Source organism: Mobula hypostoma, chromosome 12, assembly GCF_963921235.1.
Source record: "Mobula hypostoma chromosome 12, sMobHyp1.1, whole genome shotgun sequence".
Lineage (NCBI taxonomy): Eukaryota > Metazoa > Chordata > Chondrichthyes > Myliobatiformes > Myliobatidae > Mobula > Mobula hypostoma.
Window position 1 is genome coordinate 78,913,193 of NC_086108.1, and position 18,950 is coordinate 78,932,142.

The window sequence follows — 18,950 nt, forward strand, 5'->3', positions numbered from 1 at the left end:
GCCCCATCATACTTCATTGTCACGCTTTTCAGGTGGCTCTGGAAGTCCAACCCCAACAGCACAGGGGCACACAGTTGAGGCAAGACCAGTAACGTAAAGTCCCAATATTCTGTGCCCTGCACCACTAGTGTCGCTACACAACCCCCCCGGATGTCTACTGTATGCGACCTGGAGGCCACAGTGACCCCCCGACTTATCGGCCGTATCAAGAGTCCACAATGCTGCACCGTGGCCGGGTGGATAAAACTCTCCGTGCTGCCTGTGTCAAACAGGCAGCTTGTCCTGTGCCCCTCCACCAGGACGTCCATCATTGACCTTGCGAGCTGGTGAGGAGCGCTTTGGTGGAGGGTCACGGAAGCCAGGGTGGGGTCGCTGTCTTGGTCCGGCGTGGTGGGGTGCCCCGAGAGCACCCGTTGGTCGTAGGCGGTGGGAGGTGGCGCCGACCAAGATGGCCGCCCCCATGTCTCGCACGTGGTGGTGGCGTGCAGGGAAGATGGCGACCCCCACGTCTCGCATGCGGCGCTGCTCGATCCCGCTCGCGGTTTTGACTTACAGACCTTGGCGAAGTGGCCCTTCTTTCCGCAGCTGGAGCAGGTAGCTTGTCAGGCCGGACAGCGTTTCCGGGGGTGCTTCTCCAGTCCGCAGAAGTAGCACTTCGCGGACTCACGACTGGCGGCAGCCGAGGTCGATTCGCCAGCAGGTTGCGGGGTCTGCGGCACCCACGAGGCCATCGGGGGATCGCGTGCCTGGAGAGCCTTGGAGTTATGCAGAGCGGCCTCCAACGTAACAGCCAGCTCCATCGCCGAATTTAGGGTAAGATCGGCTTTTTCCAGCAGCCGCTGGCGCACGTACACTGACCTGATCCCCGTGACGAAGGCGTCCCTCACTAGGAGCTCTGCATGCTGCGCCGCCGTCAGCTCCTGGCAATTGCAGGCTCGCACGAGCGTCCGTAGGGCCTGGACGAACTCAGCACTTGATTCCCCGGGGCGTTGTTGCCGTGTCGCTAAACGGTGTCGAGCATAGACGCTGTTTATCGGCCGCAGGTATTGTCTTTTGAGTGCGTTCATTGCGCCGTCGTAGTTCGGCTGGTCTCTGATCAGCGAATAGACCCGTGGACTGACCCTGGAGAGTAGAACTCTGCACTTCGCTACGGAGTTGGTCGCTTTAATCTCCTCTAGATACGCTTTGAAGCAGGCCAGCCAGAGTTCGAAAGCGTTTCCAGCTTCAGGTGTTTGCGGATCGAGGTCTAATTTTTCTGGTCTCAGGGACTGTTCCATGTTTTAAAACGTACAGCAAATAAAATTGAAGCACCTTCAATTACTCCAAAAGACTGAGGTTTGGTAAAATACTGAAAGGTTTTTATTCGCTGTGAAATACGACCTCCACAGTGAGTGTCTGCCCCTGGACTGTGGGGGAGGGGCAAGGCGAACACCTTTATACAGGATGCTGTGGGAGGAGCCACAGGGGCAGTCAGCAGAGGGGTGTGTCCAGACAGGTAACCGAGTTACAACATATATACATGGTTTTCCACAGTGAGTGCCTGGAACACAACGATAGAGACTGATACAATAGGGTCATTTAGGAAATTCTTAGACAAACACATGGAAGTGTTAGATTGATTGTGGTGTCAGTTTATACAGGTCAACATATTGTGGGCCAAATGGCCTACACTGTGATATACTGTTCTGTTTCTAACAAAAAGTTATAAGTCTCTACCAATGTCATTATTTGCGTGATTTTCTCCTCATAATTAGTGGATAATTTAGCTGACTTCATAAACTTTAAGAAAGAAAGTGATAGGTATGTCCAACAAAACAAGTGATTTCAATAGCTAATCACAGATAGTGGATAAGCAACAGAAAACCATGAGGCTTCTTTCCCATTCAGTGTAATGGCTGATCGTCGTCAACGCTACTGCCTGCCCTCTCCCTCGATCCTGGGAGTTCAGAAAACCACTGATCACTCACTCATCTTGGCTTCTGAGTATGTGCCAGGGAGAGAACTGCAAAGATTCACAGCTACTTAAGAGTAAGATTTCCACCTCATCCTCAAACTTCAATAATCAGACACAACATAATGAATCATTTCTTTTGAAGGAAATTGTACCAGTACTATCTATCCTTAAAAGGTCTGTATTCAACCTACTTCAAATCCTTTTTTCGGATTTTGATGAAAGCCTTAAAAGCCCAATGAATAGATATAAATGGTTATTATGTGTGCAAAAGCAGCAGAACAGAATGTTCAAATTGTTTCTTTCAATAGTAGCTAAGCCAACAGGGTGCAAGGAGCCAATGACATTACGTGGAAAAAGCCAGCACACCCTGTCAAGGCTATTTATAAATGACTCCTGAGTCGACGTTCCCTCCCTCCTGTGGTGTTAAAATTGGTTATTACTACTTGGCTGAAATGGACCAGTTTCTCATCTGAAGCACATTTGGTTGATATAGGTGGGAAATGCAGATGAAAAATACAGTGCTTCACATTCAATTTGCCATAGTGGGTTACCACTTTGTTGTAGCAATTGAAACTAATTCCACTGCACTGCTTTCTCTTCATGACCTTGTGTATTTACTCAGCTTAAAAATGGCCATTCAATTTTCATTCATTAGATCCCAGATTTCTCAGTTTCAACCACCCTTTGTCAACATATTCCATTAGAAATTTGCATGGCTACATTTATAATGGAAATTAGCTCTTCCACACTGTAATTAGAACCCATCTTCAATCAGAGTGATTCTTTTAATGTCTTTTAACGCTTGAATTAAAATCTTGACTGAAAAGTGTGAGCTTTGAAAATATACTATTTTACAATAGATGAGAGAACTTTCAATCACACATGACCTACCAAAGCAATTGCAGAAATAGAAGGACATAAAGTGACCCCTTATCCTATGCAGACCTTCAATATTTTTCTCTATTTGCCCTTAAAAGAAACTAAAAGAAATATTTTGAGGATTCAAACAAGTGATTAAATTTCTATCAATGTTATATATTGGCAGTTCTTATGAACTTTAATTGGAACGTTGTACATTTGAACAGTATTCCAAGGGAGATGTACAGAAGGAAACAGCAGCTACTATACTGGTGGATTTTTTATTCAACAATTGTGGATAAAAATGATTGCTAACAAGATAAAATAGTAATAATACTTACAGGACAACAGTGGAAAGACTAACTGCAGTCATTTTGCAAACTTTGATACATAAATGAAAGTTGTGGTTAAAATGGCTTTCTGAATTTTATCCCTTTGACCAAACTTTTGATATTTCATCACATTAAAAAGATACTTCTAAAACAGTGTTAATTGTAGATATGATCAATGTAATCCAGCAAATTATCCTTTGGACTTCACCCCTAACATCAGTAAAGTGATGAACAGAATGATCAATACTCCCATCAAACATCATCAGCAGATATATGCTAAGTGATACAGAATTCAGGTTATGTAGTAAGCATTCAACTCCAGATCTCATCATTCCATTGATCGAGGAATGCTCATAAAGCAGGATATTGCAGGAGTGGTGGAGCTAGTTGCCTTCAATGGCAAAGCAGCATTTAAACAAGTAAGGCAAGGTTCAAGCCTAATATTTCTAGAGGGTCAGCAACATATTTAGCATTTTCTATTTTTGTTTCAGATTTGCAATACCTGCAGCATTTTGCTTTTCGATAACTAACAACTTCTATTCCAATTCAGCTTTTGTTTCTCTCTCTTGACAAATGTTGCCTGACCTGCTGGGATTTCCCAGCATCCTTCTTTATTCCACAGCTCCATCAACTGTGGAGTTCTGTGTCACACAAATTCCAACAGATCTTTTTTTATCCTCTCCTCTGCTCTGTCTCTATTTACACCCCCTTCAGAGAGATCACCTACAAACAATTAACAAGCTTTCGGGCCCTTCTATTATCAACATCGAAGTGTGTTTTCATTTCCCCCTCCATTCTAGCAAGATATCCTCTTTGTTCTCTTCACCCTTCCCTTCTTTTTGTAAGTTCAAACATGCATTTTTTCCTAAATGATCCCTGCTCTGATAAAAAAAACACTTCAAACCTGAATATTAAATATTTCTCTCTCCGTGGAAGCCGCCTGAAATACTGAAAACATAATACCTTGCCCCAGAATTTCTGCTTCCATGATAACAAAGCAATAACTGTCCACCAGAGAAAGCAGGATCTCCCAGTGGCAACACATTTTAATTCCACATCCCATTCCCACTCTGACATGTCTATCTACGGCCTCCTCTACTGTAAAGATGAAGCCACACTCAGGTTGGAGGAACAACACCTTATATTCCATCTGGGTAGCCTCCAACCTGATGGCATGAACATCGACTTTTCTAACTTCCACTAATGCCCCACCTCCCCCTCGTACCCCATCCGCTATTTATTTTTATACACACATTCTTTCTCTCACCCTCCTTTTTCTCCCTCTATCCCTCTGACTATACCCCTTGCCCATCCTCTGGGCTCCCCCCCCCGCCCTTTTCCTTCTCCCTGGGCCTCCTGTCCCATGATCCTCTCATATCCCTTTTGCCAATCACCTGTCCAGCTCTTGGCTCCATCTCTCCCCCTCCTATCTTCTCCTATCATTTTGGATCTCCCCCTCCCCCTTTCAAATTTCTTACTAACTCTTCCTTCAGTTAGTCCTGACGAAGGGTCTCGGCCTGAAACTTCGACTGTACCTCCTCCTAGAGATGCTGCCTGGCCTGTTGCGTTCACCAGCAACTTTGATGTGTTGCAATAACTGTCGTAATGTTACATCACATAGTACCCATGACATTCAAACTGTCCCAAACGTTTAGCTAAAATTATCAGAATCTTGCTTGATTTTCAATAACGTACAGCAGTTCAAAGCACTTTCAAATGTATAGCTGCCTACTGTCAGGTGCTCAGGGGAGGACACCGTTGATACTTTCTGCTGCATGAAATCTATTGCTATAACATATAAAGAGGCAAGTTCCCAACAGAAAGTGAAGCTGGATGTACTAGTAGTGAATGCAGATACTCCACATAAACCACTTCAATTTTTAATGGCTTATTTAATTCACAAAATATTGTTAATTGGAGCCCTGGTTTCAGCTATCCCGTGTGATTAAACATCTTGGTGTAAAATTGTTGACAATTATTTTCTTCCTGGACTTGGTCAGTGACTTATGATTATACAGTTGGGTACAATTATTGTTCATAATAGTGACTGAATCACAAGAGCTATTTGGTACATATATGTAACAAAATAGGTCAAAGGTATGCCAGGATTTTGTGTGTGATGTATGGTCTTTGCAGAGGGTTAAGTGCTCTGGGGAAACTGGGGTGGGGAATGGTTTTATCAAACGGCTGCAATTGATGTATCGAAGGAATGGGGAAGAAATGTGATCTATGTCACTTGGACCATGGAATGATTGTTGGTGCCAGACAGGGTGGCTTGAGTACCTCCAAAACTGCTGACCTCCTGGAATTTTAACACACAGCAGTGTTCTATCCCTCTTTTGGTTTGGGTGCAGGTTGATAGGACTAGGCAGATCAATAGTTCAGCACTGACTAGATGGCCCAAAGGGCCTGTTTCTGTATTGTAGTGTTCAATGACAACAGTCCCTAGAGATTACAAAGAATGGTGCAAAAAAAAACTAAAAACAGCCACCGAGTGACAGTTCTGTGGATGAAAATGCCTTACTAATAATAGAGATCAGAAGAGAATGGCCAGCTGGCTCAAGTTGACAAGAAGGCGACAGTAACTCAGATTACCAGAGGTTACAACATTAGTGTGCAGAAGAGCATTGCTGAAAGCACAACACGTCAAACCTCGAAGTGGATGGGCTACACCGGGTTCCACACCTGTGGCCAATTTACTAGGTACGTTCCTGTACCAAATAAAGTGGTCACTGAGCGTACATCAGTGCGACAACATCGATGTTGCCTCCTGTACCTGTGCAGAACCTGTCAGTCACATACATCATCTTCATTACGAACATTCATCCTGTCCTCAAATTCAATCCCTTGGACTACAGTATTTCCAACACCTCTCTCTCCTTTCTGGATCTGTCTCTCTCAGTAGACAAACTATCCACCAGTATTTACTGCAAATCCACCAACTTCCACACGTCCTCCCACTCTGTAAGGACAACATTCCTTTTTCTGTTTCTCCTTCTCTGCCACACCCAGATGTCTAAGACATCTCCTTTTTTTTCCCCTCCAGTAATGAAGCTTCCCCTCCACTCTAGTTGATGGCACCTTCATCCACATCTCTGCTTCCTACACTTCCGCTCTTACCACATCTTCACCCAAGCAGAACAGACATAGCAATCTCTTCACCCTTACCTCTCATCCCACCAGCACATCATTCTATGAAATGTCTGTGAGCTACAGAGCAATTCCACCACCAGCCCTATCTTCCCCTCTCCATCCCTTTCTGTTATAACCACTCTCTCCACGACTCCCTAGTTTGCTCATTCCTCTCTCCCCGTCCCAAACACTTCCACCTGCAATTGGAAGAGGTGTAACATTTGTCCTAGGCAGTCCCTGCATCTGGTGCTCTCAATGTTGTCTCCTCTATATCGGTGAGATCAAACGTAGACTACACACCTCCTCTTTGCCCAGCACCTGTGCTCTGTCCTCTACAGGCATGTGCAGCTCCCAGTTGCCAGGTATTTTAATCCCCCCTCCCCACGTTTGCATCGAATTATTTGTCTCCACTACTACAAGGGTGAGGCTAACCACAGACTAGAGAAACAGCACCTCATGTTCCACCGGGGCAGTCTACAACCGGTTCCTTTACGTTATCATTGCCAGAGGGAGGCAGTAGGGATAAACCCTCTCTATCTATTTAATGTTCCCAAAGGCTTGCAACTCAAATAGCCTCTAACAACCAAGCCCAGCTCCCGGGCTTCACATGTGGCTTAGCTACTAAGCCCAGCAGAAGCGTTTCTGCTGACAGGAAAAGGGACAAAAGTGGGTTACTGGTGCCTTAAAACCAGTTGCTTCAGCTAGATGGGGCTCATCACAGCCAGAAGGAAAACTCTGCTCTCACATCTCACGCTGCCTTGCAGCTACACCCAGTCATAGGGAAGGCTTTGGGAGCAAAGCTCGCAGGAAAATATGGAGCTGGAGATCCTAAGGCAATCCTACGTAGAATTCAATGCTAACTGGTAACTCCTGCAATGCCACTGGAGCCAAACTGTAACAGTCTCTGCCGTTCCTTTGGATTTATCAGCTGCATGGAAAGAGGAAGCCTAATACATGGGGAACAGTTTCTCTCCATATCATACTGCCCTGGCGTGCTTACTGTCTAGCGTATTTCGTAGACAGCTAGGATGCAATATCAACAGTCAACCCTGATCAACAGAGGGCCTCAGTATTAATCTATAACCTGACAGCATGAACTGAATTCGTCAAATTCAGGCAAATGCATTCCCCTCCTCCTATTTTACTTTCTCTTCCTGATCCAACCAACCCCTCGTACACTTACCCCAGCCCCATTACCCAGTATTTTTCTCCTTCTTTACCCACTCCGTCTGCCCATCACACACACATTTCCGCAGGGTATCCTCCCCCTAATGTCCCCATGTTCCCACCACACCACCCTTATTTAGTTCCATGATCTCATTTTCTTTCAAGTCAAGTCACTTTTTATTGTCATTTCGACCATAACTGCTGGTACAGTACACAGTAAAAATGAGACAATGCTTTTCAGGACCATGGTGCTACATGAAACCACACAAAAACTACACTGAAGTACACAAAACTACACTAGACTACAGACCTACCCAGGACTGCATAAAGAGCACAAAACAGTGCAGGCATTACAATAAATAATAAACAAGACAGTAGGCACAGCAGAGGGCAGTAGGTTGGTGTCAGTCCAGGCTCTGGGTATTGAGGAGTCTGATGACTTGAGGGAAGAAACTGTTACATAGTCTGGTCGTGAGAGCCCGAATACTTTGGTGCCTTTTGCCAGATGGCAGGAGGGAGAAGAGTTTGTATGAGGGGTGCATGAGGACCTTCATAATGCTGTTTGCTTTACGGATGCAGCGCGTTGTGTAAATGTCTCTAATGGCGGGAAGAGAGACCCCGATGATCTTCTCAGCTGACCTCACCATCCACTGCAGGGTCTTGCGATCCGAGATGGTGCAATCTCAGAACCAGGCAGTGATGCAGCTGCTCAGGATGCTCTCAATACAACCTCTGTAGATCTGTAGAATGCGGTGAGGATGGGAGGTGGGTGCTGGGAGATGGACTTTTCTCAGCCTTCGCAGAAAGTAGGGACGCTGCTGAGCTTCCTTTACTATGGAGATACCATCATCTGCAGGCTTTTTGTCATCTCTTTCACTTCCCAATCTATGTCATTACTTCCAATCTTCCTTTCTCCATCTACCCATCATCCCTCTTCAGTCAGATCCATCCAATGCTTTCCAACACTTGCTCCACACCTTCCCCCCCACCCACTTCTCTCTTCTGGCATACCTCCTCCACCTCTCAGTCCATATAGATGATCTCGACCCAAAACCTCGAATATCCATTTCTCTTCACAAATACTGAAACTCTGCAACATTTCATTTTTTTTAATGCCACTTTCACTGCTTAGTATACAAATAAGTCTGATGTTATAGCTTTTCCAGCACCAGATTCTGGAGCATTATACCTGGTTTGGAAAAAAAAAATTCGTCACTAAAGCTCGGTTGTTCCCTGACTTCATAGCAAAGTTACAGTGACAAATATCAAACACAGGAAAATAAATCTCAGTGAAATGCAACCAGGGTAGGTCTTACACAGAGAACTGTAGGGCACTGAGGCATGCTGTAGAAAAAAAGGAATCTGGAAATACTGCACAGGTCCTTAATTCATTAAAAGTGGCATCATAGGTAGGTAAGGTCGCAAAGAAAGCTTTCGGCACATTGACTTTCATAAATCAAAAGTATCCAGTACAGGAGATTGGATGTTATGTTGAAGTTGTATGAGACATTGGTGAGGTCTAATTTGGAGAATTGTGTGCAGTTGTGGTCATCTACAGGAAAGATGTAAATAAGGCTGAAAGAGAAAGTTTACAAGGATGTTGCCGGGACTGGAAACCCTGAGTTATAAGGGAAGATTGAATAGGTTAGGACTTTATTCCTTGGAACATAGAAGATTTGATAGAGGTATACAAAATTATGAAGAGTATAGATAGGGTAAATGCAAGCAGGCTTTTTCCACTAAGGTTGGTTTGGAATACAACTAGAGGTCATGATTAAATGTGAAAAATGAAAAGTTTAAGCGGAATATGATGGGGAAACTTCTTGACAGAGGGTTGTGAGAGTGTGGAATGAGCTGCCAGTGGTGCATGTAAGCTCGATTTCAATGTGTAAGAGAAAACTGGATAGGTACGTGGTTGGTAGGAGTATGGTCCCAGTGCAGGTCGATGGGACTAGGCAGTTTAAATAGTTTCAGCATGGAGGGGATGGGCCAAAGGGCCTGTTTCTGTGCTGTACTTTTATATCACTCTAATTCAAAGTCGAGTTTATTGCCATATATACAAATACATGTATGCACAGGTGCAATGAGAAACTTACTTGCAGCAACATCACAGGACTTAGCATCAAATAAACAGCATTCACAAAAAAAAACAAATTATACACAATTTTTAGACAAATAAAAATTAGAACAAAAATAATAAAGTCCATTTTAGTGCAAAGTGTCAAGAGTGGCCATAAGTGTTTGTTGCTGTGGGACGGACGGTAGCACTCCATCCTGCACGCCCATATTTTTACTTTGAGCATGTTGGATTTAACATAATAGAACAACCCTGTTGTATAATGGAGGCTATCCTCACTTTTGAAAGACAGGACTTCTCTCTATCACTTTAAAGACCGTTCCACCGAGACCATCAGCAACCAACGGTAATCAGGATGAGGATCAAGGTTTACACCTGGTGTCAGCTCTCACACCAGCTGCCACTTGCTGGGCAGACTTGCCCTTCAAAGCTCAACTGACCTGATCAGCAGTGATGCCACATGGTGCAGGGTGACAGAATTTCATCAAGACTCTCTGACGGTGGTGTCTGAAAAGAGGATGCTGTCCAAGTTGCATGCCATCTTGGACAATGTCTCCCATCCACTACATAATGTACTGGTTGGGCACAGGAGTACATTCAGCCAGAGACTCATTCCACCGAGATGCAACACAGAGCGTCACAGGAAGTCATTCCTGCCTGTGGCCATCAAACTTTACAACTCCTCCCTTGAAGGGTCAGACATCCAGAGCCAATAGGCTGGTCCTGGACTTATTTCCTGGCATAATTTACATATTACTATTTAACTATTTATGGTTTTATTACTATTTAATTATTTATGGTGCAACTGTAACAAAAACCAATTTCCCCCGGGATCAATAAAGTATGACTATGACTATCAGACTAAACATCACCATCTTACAAATAATATTGCATGTGGTAATCAGAAGGATTTCTTGTTCATGTTTGGCACAATGATACAGATCTTAACGAAATCCTGAGTGAACGATAAAGACTTTCTCCTGAATGTAAATCACTGAGGTGTCACTTTTGGGGGATCTAACCTAACCTACTAAGCTGCGGCTATCGCCTGTAACTAACAGGCTCCTGGATCAGCTGTGACTGGCTTCGTGGCTCCAGACTCACTTTCTTGAACATCAGTTCTGAAGGATATTTGTTTACTTTTATTGTTTGCAGGATTTGGGTTTTTTCCTGCACACTGGGTGCTTGACGGTCCCTTTTTAATGGGTTCTATCGGGTTGCTTTGCTTTGTAAGGAGGTTAATCTCAAGGTCGTATACAATAAATACACGTTGATAATAAATGTACTTTGAACTAATGGTGAGGTAGGAAAATGGAAGAGAATCAAACCAAAAGGTGACCATTCATCCCATGCCTTTGTGCTCACCCAATAAAAAGTAATGAGCCTGACATCTTCCTCTTTCTCTGCCGTTCCACAAAATTTCCTCCACAACCCACACATCCAAAACCTGCTTCCATCTTTCAGTTCCATATTGTGGATGCAAAAGGGTCATGTTGGTGCCCAAGTTGGGAAAGCTAGTCGATAGCAGATACCCTAGTCTCTCTGAAGCCAGATCCCAGTACAACTTGAGAAAGTGACATGGAACTGAAGTATACAATGATTGTTTTTGTATCTATACTTGCCCACAATTTAAAAGCCAACATTTCTCTTCGAAACACACTTCAAGATCAGTAGAGAAATTCAAGGACCCATGACAAGGAATGAACGGAAGCACGAGATACAAAATAATGACAACAACAACACACAATTTTGGAGGAACTCAGCAGGTCAGGCAGCATCGATGGAAATGAACAGTCATCATTTTCAACCATGACTCTTCTCGGATCCGGATTGAAGGGTCTCAGTCTGAAATGTCGACTATTTGCAGTTCCTCCAGCATTTTGAGATGCTCAAGATTTAAAGCAGAATCTTTTTCCTTCAAAGTATTGACACAACCGGTTTTATAAACTGTGAACACAAAAATCCAAATTCCATCCATCAGAGAGTATTACTATATCAAACTATTGCTGGATAATGTATCTCTAATTTTTAATACATCTCCACATGTCAACAGGGATGCTGTTAAATACTTGACAGGGCTGGATATGCCTTTGTCCTGTCAGGCATGCTAGTCAAATCTGGTAGTCCACCTTCCAACAATTTGTTACAGCCAGTTAAACAATCCTCCAGGCCAAATGAGAGCCCAGTTATAACTCATGCTCGTTGTTATCTATATGGGGTCTCCAACAAGCCAACCTGGTAAGAAGCCAAATTTCCTCCCCTAAAGGATGTTTGTGAACTGTTGTGTTTTTTTAAAACATGAGTACCAGTAACTTCATGGGAATTATTTATAATACCAGCTGGAATTATCTGAATTTAAAATTCCTCCACTACCATTGTAAGAATTGAAAATGTTTCTCTGCGTCATTTCACCAGCCATGTGGATTATTGAACAAACATGCTATTTCTATGACCAAACACTCATTTAGTAGTGTGTTGCATTGTGCTCAACAAGAGAAAACTAACACAAAGGGCAATTACAGCAAATACTTGAATTAAAGAAAGCAGAAAATGTAATAAACGCACATCAGGCCAGAAATTTTCAATGAAAGCTCTATGTCCTGAAACATTAAACATGTTTCTATGACAATAAATTCAACGTTCATCCTTCTCTCCAGATTTGCTGTCGAATGCAATATATAAAGAAGAAAGCAACAGTTTCTGGATTAAGACGGATGGTTAACATGGATTAAAATCACAGTTAGAAGCTGAAACAGAGAGGAAGAGCAATTCAACAGAATTCCTAAACATTTTGAGAATTCAGCTTGGAAAAATCAGTGAAGGAAAACTACTGTTCAAGATTTAGCTGGCTCCATGGTGGCAATGTCCTAAATTCTTTCCTGACCTGCTGTCTAGCACCACATACAGGGGGTCTAGAACGGAGTGGCCAATCAGAATCAAATGTAGGTCTGGAAGCCAGCAAATCAGAAAGCAAAAAGCCTGTTTAAAACAAAGTTTAGTACATACAACTGGAATTTTTAAAAAGTAAAAAAGATGAAATAAAGCTCGTGGAATTTTCAATTGCATTGAAGAAATTATTCTCTACTTACAAAAATACTTTCCCAAAGGCAGGTAACTGATTTAGCAGAAATTATGCAGTTAAAATGTCAGCTACACTTTATTCAACATGACTGAACACTTGCAATGGGCTTTCAGCTAGAATGATGGTAGAAACCTGAATTTTACCTCAAAATCACTCATTTTCTAACAGCACGTGAAGAAGATTACTGACGATTTCATCTACAGCTTTGAAAGTTGCTGCCAGTTTCTTTTTAGCATATCACTGTCATTATGGCTGCAACCTGAAGAAACCTCATCTCTTTCAGTAGTGCAAGTAGTACATAATTTATCAGTGGCGAGAAAGGAAACAAAAGATAAATGCTGGAAAGCACAGAGTATTATAATCATTTCCTCTTTATAGATCAGTCCAGTGAACCTCAAAACCAAAGTAATGCATAATTATGATTTCGTTCCAGTGCTGTCCCATCCATACATTTAGTTATAGTGCTTTGTATCATCAACATATACCGGAACAACACAAGCTTTACAGTGAACCTCACTGTCTGTAAACAAACAACAGCAAAAACAAAGAAACTTGAGACTGCCCAGTTTGCAGTTTAGTCATCAGATGGTGTACCATATCAAGCAGTTACATGAATCAACTGATGAAGAGACAAAAAACACCATCTATCTTGCCTCCTTTGATCTACATTGGAGGAGCAGAAATCACAACCATTGAGAGAACTTGCAACTAAGAGTCAATGGAAGGAAGACTTATGTTGAATTTATTTTTCCCTCATTATCCCTGCAACATGCTCTATTTAAAACTTCAAAATATGGTTTCATCACTTGCACATCAAGGCAAAGGTTCTTCAGGATATGACAATTCAAAAATGGTAAATTGGTAAATAAGTAACACCAATCACTAGACAGCAGCACAAACAAGTCTACAAAATGAATAACCAAATATATTATGATTTTTTAAAACCACACATTGACACTATTGCTGATGGCGAAACACAGAAACGCGAAGCAGAAGTAATATAATTCTTATTTAACAAATGATTGAACACTTGAAGCCATAAATTGGGACAAGTAAAAATTGTGGAAGTCAAAGCCAGTAAAATTGCACGTTTTCAGAGAAATTAAATAACAGCTGGATTTAAAAATGTGTGTGAAATATGACAAGGAATTGTCCAATGTGTTGTGGAATGGCTTGGTCGAGGGGACGTGACTATAAACTCATTATTACTGGAAATATTAGTCAGAAATAACACCATGTAACTAAACAAAGATGGATGAAGTAGGATTTATTTTTTAAAAAGACATTCAAATAAAGCAGCAGTGAACTGAATAGTTGGTGGCACAATAACATATACATAAACATTCTACTGGCACGGCACTGACATCGGAAATACACTTGATGAAAATTGATCTGCAGTTAACAGTATTTAGACAGCACTGATCCTAAAATGAAACATCCTGATATTAACTCATCAGGCCATCAGAAATTTGGGAGCTCGGGAATTATCCTAAACGTTGCAATACACTCCATTCATATTTATCTAAAATAATCCCATACGCACGCACCTAGAGATTCACGCGCATTTTAAAATAATATAACTTACCTGTTTTCCCACTGTAAAATGTAGCACCGATACATGTCCTGCAAGAAATAAATCTTCAGTCTTTGTTTTCACCTCTTCATTGATCAAGATGAACTAAATAGAATTTGCAGCATGTAAAAAACACACAGTGCAATCATTGGCCGCCAGACGAAGGCACTCAGACAGAAGACACAAAGCCTTTGGAAACGAGAGTGGGAAGGAACAAAAGCATGAAAATGCAATCTCACACATTCCACGCAACAAAAATCTTTCGCAGAAATCCGCCGCAAATTGTTACGGTGTCGAAGTGGCGACTTGGGAGAGAGAAGTCGCGGAGCAGCACAGACCCATTCGGCTGGAGGGGAGGGGAGGTGAGGTGAGGTGGGGTGGGGGGTAGGGGTAAGGGAGGCTGTATCAGCGCAGCGCAGCGCGGCGCGGAGCGGAGTGGAGCGGAACCCGGGGCTGGCTCCCAGCGCCGGCTACAACAGCAGCGTTCGCCTCAGAGCGGAGCTGGGAGATAACTGACCGCCCGAAAGAAGCGTACGGAATCCTGCAAGGATCAAACTCCGACCCGCCGCCAGGGGGTGCGTTGCGTGGGTGGGGTGGGGCGGTGGGCTGGGTTTGACGAAGGTTGTGGCAATAATTCATCCCGATTAACTCTTCCTCTGACTCAAGCCCAACTTCACGCCGAAATCAGGGCATTTAAAGCGAGGTGTTTACCTTTAGTGTGGAAAGTAGGAGTTCCCTCTTTCACACTCTGCGGGGATGCTAGGATCAGACGCACAGAATACTGGGGCAAGTCGGGCAGTACCTGTGAAGGGGGATAAACAGTCGACGTTTCGGGTCCGGAGAGACAATAGACAATAGAGGAAGGGGGAAGAAGCCAGAATGAGAAGGTGAGGGGGAGGGGATGCAGAAAGCTGGCGGGTAATAGGTGACAGGTGAAACCAAGTGAGGAGGAAGGTAGAGGACTGTGCAAAAGTATACGTACCTGGGATGCCCCCGACTTTTGCCCAGTACTGTATTTGTCAGCGTAGAGCGGAGAGCCAGTTTCTAAACCTGGCGGCAATAAAAGATGTTGGGAATGGCAAGGGTAAAGCGCCGCGGGAGGGGTGTAGCACAGAGAAGGAGTGCCGGGGCAGAGGTTGGCACAGATGCAAACACACCAGCTCCGAGACACCAGGAAAGGTCATTTGATGTGATTAGTTTATCGGATCCTGACAAAATGTCTCTCTGGTACTTCCCACTTCATCCCCTCTTCCCAACCATGTTTCTCCTCTCCCTGACCCTTTCCCATTCTCAGTCCACAATTGAGACCCATTTCAAACATTTATATTCATTCCTGAGACCTTTGCACAGAAGTGTAGGTAGGTAGGTAGGTGGGGGAGGGGAACAATGTAAGGAGCAGGAGGGGATTGATAGAAGAGGTAATCTGCTGAAGAGTGAGTATATGTGTACTCAAGCTCATCCAAGGACTCAGAGTCTTATATTGTGATTATATAATTTGCATTGCAAATGAGAAAACTTCAGGTGATCAGATTTAATATCATTGGCATAGGTTGTGAAATCTGTTGTTATGTGGCAGCAGTACTTGGAGTACATAAAAACTGTAATTTACAGTAAGACAACAACAACAGGAATTCTGCAGATGCTGGAAATTCAAGCAACACGCATCAAAGTTGCTGGTGAACGCAGCAGGCCAGACAGCATCTCTAGGAAGAGGTACAGTCGACGTTTCAGGGTCTCGGCCTGAAACGTCGACTGTACCTCTTCCTAGAGATGCTGCCTGGCCTGCTGCGTTCACCAGCAAAATTACAGTAAGAAGTGTGTGTACTATAATATATATTTTAATTTTTGCACTCCTTACCCTTCAGCAGGACTGGAACATGAGAAGTTAAATAGAGAAGGTGGGGGGAGGGGAGGAAGCAGTACAAAGTGGTAGATGATAGGTGAAACCAGGAGAGGGGGAGGGGTGAAGTAAAGGGCTGGGAAGCGGATCGGTGAAAGAGATAAACGGCAGGAGAAGGGGGAATCCAATAGGAGAGGGTGGACCATGGAAGAAAGGGAACGGGGAGGGTGAAGGGCAGGGCAATTCGGAAGTTCAAGAAATCGATGTTCGTGCCATCAGGTTGGAGGCTACCCGGATGGAATATAAAGTGTTGCTCCCCCAACCTGAGTGTGGCCTCTTCGCAGCAGTACAGGAGGCCATGGACTGACACGTCAGAGTGGGAATGATAAGTAGAATTGAAGTGGGTGACCGCTGGGAGATCCCACTTTTTCTGGCAGAGGGAAAGAAGCTATTCCTGAATAGCCCAAAGAAGCTCATACCGAAGATGGGTCCTTTGGTCTCCAAATTCTAACGAAAATTAGGATAAGGGATTTATCCATTGGTTGGAGTCAACTGTGGATTTTGCATCCCAGCTGTCTACGTGATAGGCTGGCTTGGGCAGTACAATATGGAGACCAAAATGCAGCCCATGCAGCAGGCTCTCCCTCCCTCTGCAGCTGATGAATCCAAAGGAATGGCAGAGACCGTTACAGTTTGGCACCAGTGAGTCGCAGGAGTTGCCAGTCAGCATTGAACTCAGTGTAGGACTGCCTTAGGGACTCCAGCTCCAGGTTTTTCGTCAAGGTTTACTCCTGAAGCCTCCCCTATGAGTGGGTGTAGCAGCAAGGTGGCAGAGGTTTGAGATCAAAGTTTTCCTTCTCCTAGACGAGCTGCCAACCACAGCTGACAAGCCCTATCAGCCCAAAGTGTCTGGTTTTAAGGTGCTAGTAATCCTCCTTAGTCCTGTCAGTAGAAATGGTTCTGCCGGGCTTAGTAGCTAAGCCACACATGAAGGCCAAGAGCAGGACATGGTTGTCAGAGGCTATTTCAGACACACGTCATTGGGAGCACTTAATAGACAGTGGAAGCTTATCCCTACTACTACACCTGGCTCTTACAACCTAATGGAATCACTGGGGGTGGGTTAATTAACCAAATTTCAGTTGGAATAATGTTGAAGTAAATGGAAAAGGGAATAATTTTTAGAGCAACACACGCAAAATGCTGGAGGAACTCAGCAGGCTAGGCAGCAACTGTGGAAAAGAGTACCGTCAACGTTTTGGGCCGAAACCTTTCAGCTGGAAAACTTTTTAGATATGTTTTCAGAACTTCTTTCAGAAGAGTGCTTCCAATCCGATTAAGGTGAAAGCAACACTGGTATGGTTGTATGGAATGAGGTGCCAACTGCCAGTGGGAGTACACTTGTGCTCTTGACATCCTGAGGTTTAGATTGGATTTTTCTTTCTCTTCACTACTAAATTAGAACTTCTCAACTGGAAGAGGCAGCTGATAAAGCTGCTTCCACACAGTACCAGCGACCAGGGTTCAATCCTAGCCTTCATGGGGTTTGCACTTTCTCCCTAAGAATTGCATGGGTACCATATCCCAAAGGCAGGTAAGAGTGGTAGATGAATTGGCCACTGTAAATTGCCCCTACTATGTAGGTGTGTGGTAGAATCTGAGGGTTGGAATTAATGAAACAGTGGAGAGAATTTTGGCTTAATGTGGGATTAGTGTAGATTTGTGGTTGGTGATTGGTGCAGATGCAACGGGCTAAGGGGCCCACTTTGATGCTCCCTGACTTTGTAAGTAAGATTAACTTCAAGGGGAAGTGAGAGGATTGTAATATTAATATAAAGGTTGGCATCTTTTTGGAGATATTTTGGGTACAGTCTGTATATGTTCTTGTGAGAGAGGAAGGTGGGGCAATTAAAATCTTTTTCATGACAACAAGTGAGTGTATGGTAGCAGCTGAATTCTCAAAATGAGAATCAGGTTAAGTGCAAGTAGTTGAGAGGGAGCAAGAGAATACAGGATTAGAATGACATAAAATGAAACCAAGAATCTTTGTCTGCAGTGTAAATTGTAAGGAATACGGTGAGCCATCAGGTACATGTTAGGAGGTGATGTGAATGAATGATTAAAGGCACAAGGCAAGGCTAAAATATTTGATGACTGCTTATATGGATGATATTTTGAAAGAGGATAATGATAAAATATTGGAGGAAACAAAGATGGTAAAAGTAAGACATGAATTGATTGGCAGGAGATACTGGAAAGGCTGCTTATGCCTTCTGTGAATAAATTGCTTATGGACAGAAATTTTGCAGGTTGCATACAAAAATATTCATAGATATTAAGATGTCTGGATTTGAGAATTGTAAATAGTTCATCCTTATTCAAGAAAGGGCAAACTCCATTTACCTTAACTTTAGTATGATTAAGACATAATGATTGGCACTTGTCTAATCCATTCTTTGGCGTGATGCAGATTTTCAATCAAAAACATGAATAATTACTCCACATGCCACCCACAACCACCACCACAGCCAAAGATGCTGCTTAACCCATTGACTTTACCCAGCAGATAATTTGTTGCTGAAGAATTTAGTTAATTAAGGAAAGCCAGTAAATTAGGAAAAGACAGGTTCAGTTCAACTCATTAATTGATCTTTTGGTAAAGTAATAGACAAGGTTGATATAGGGAATGCAGTGCACGCTTTTATATGCATTTTATCAAGTATTTTGTTAAAAATTGAGGCTTGTGAAAGGAAGGTCACTGTCACTTTGGATAAAAAAGAAATAATCCAAGAAACAGAGGAATTACTTGAGGTAAATGGACTATGGACATGTGGTCGATGTTTAGAGATCTCTTGCAGGATGTTAGGGATAAATTTGTCCCGGTAAGGAAGATAAGGAATGGTAGGGTGAAGGAACCATGGGTGACAAGTGAGGT

The 18,950-nt window shown here is 43.3% G+C and overlaps 1 protein-coding gene across 3 annotated transcripts in view; it reads right to left on the minus strand.

Annotated features, from left to right (window-relative positions):
- Nucleotides 1-14,711, minus strand: part of b4galt2 (UDP-Gal:betaGlcNAc beta 1,4- galactosyltransferase, polypeptide 2) — a 397,773-nt gene extending 383,062 nt beyond the window's left edge. For all 3 annotated transcript variants that reach the window (XR_010019928.1, XM_063064452.1, XM_063064453.1), the window contains exon 1: nucleotides 14,188-14,711. The gene's annotated coding sequence lies outside the window, so the exon portion shown is untranslated. The remainder of the gene's footprint in view (nucleotides 1-14,187) is intronic.
- Nucleotides 14,712-18,950: the final 4,239 nt, after the last annotated feature.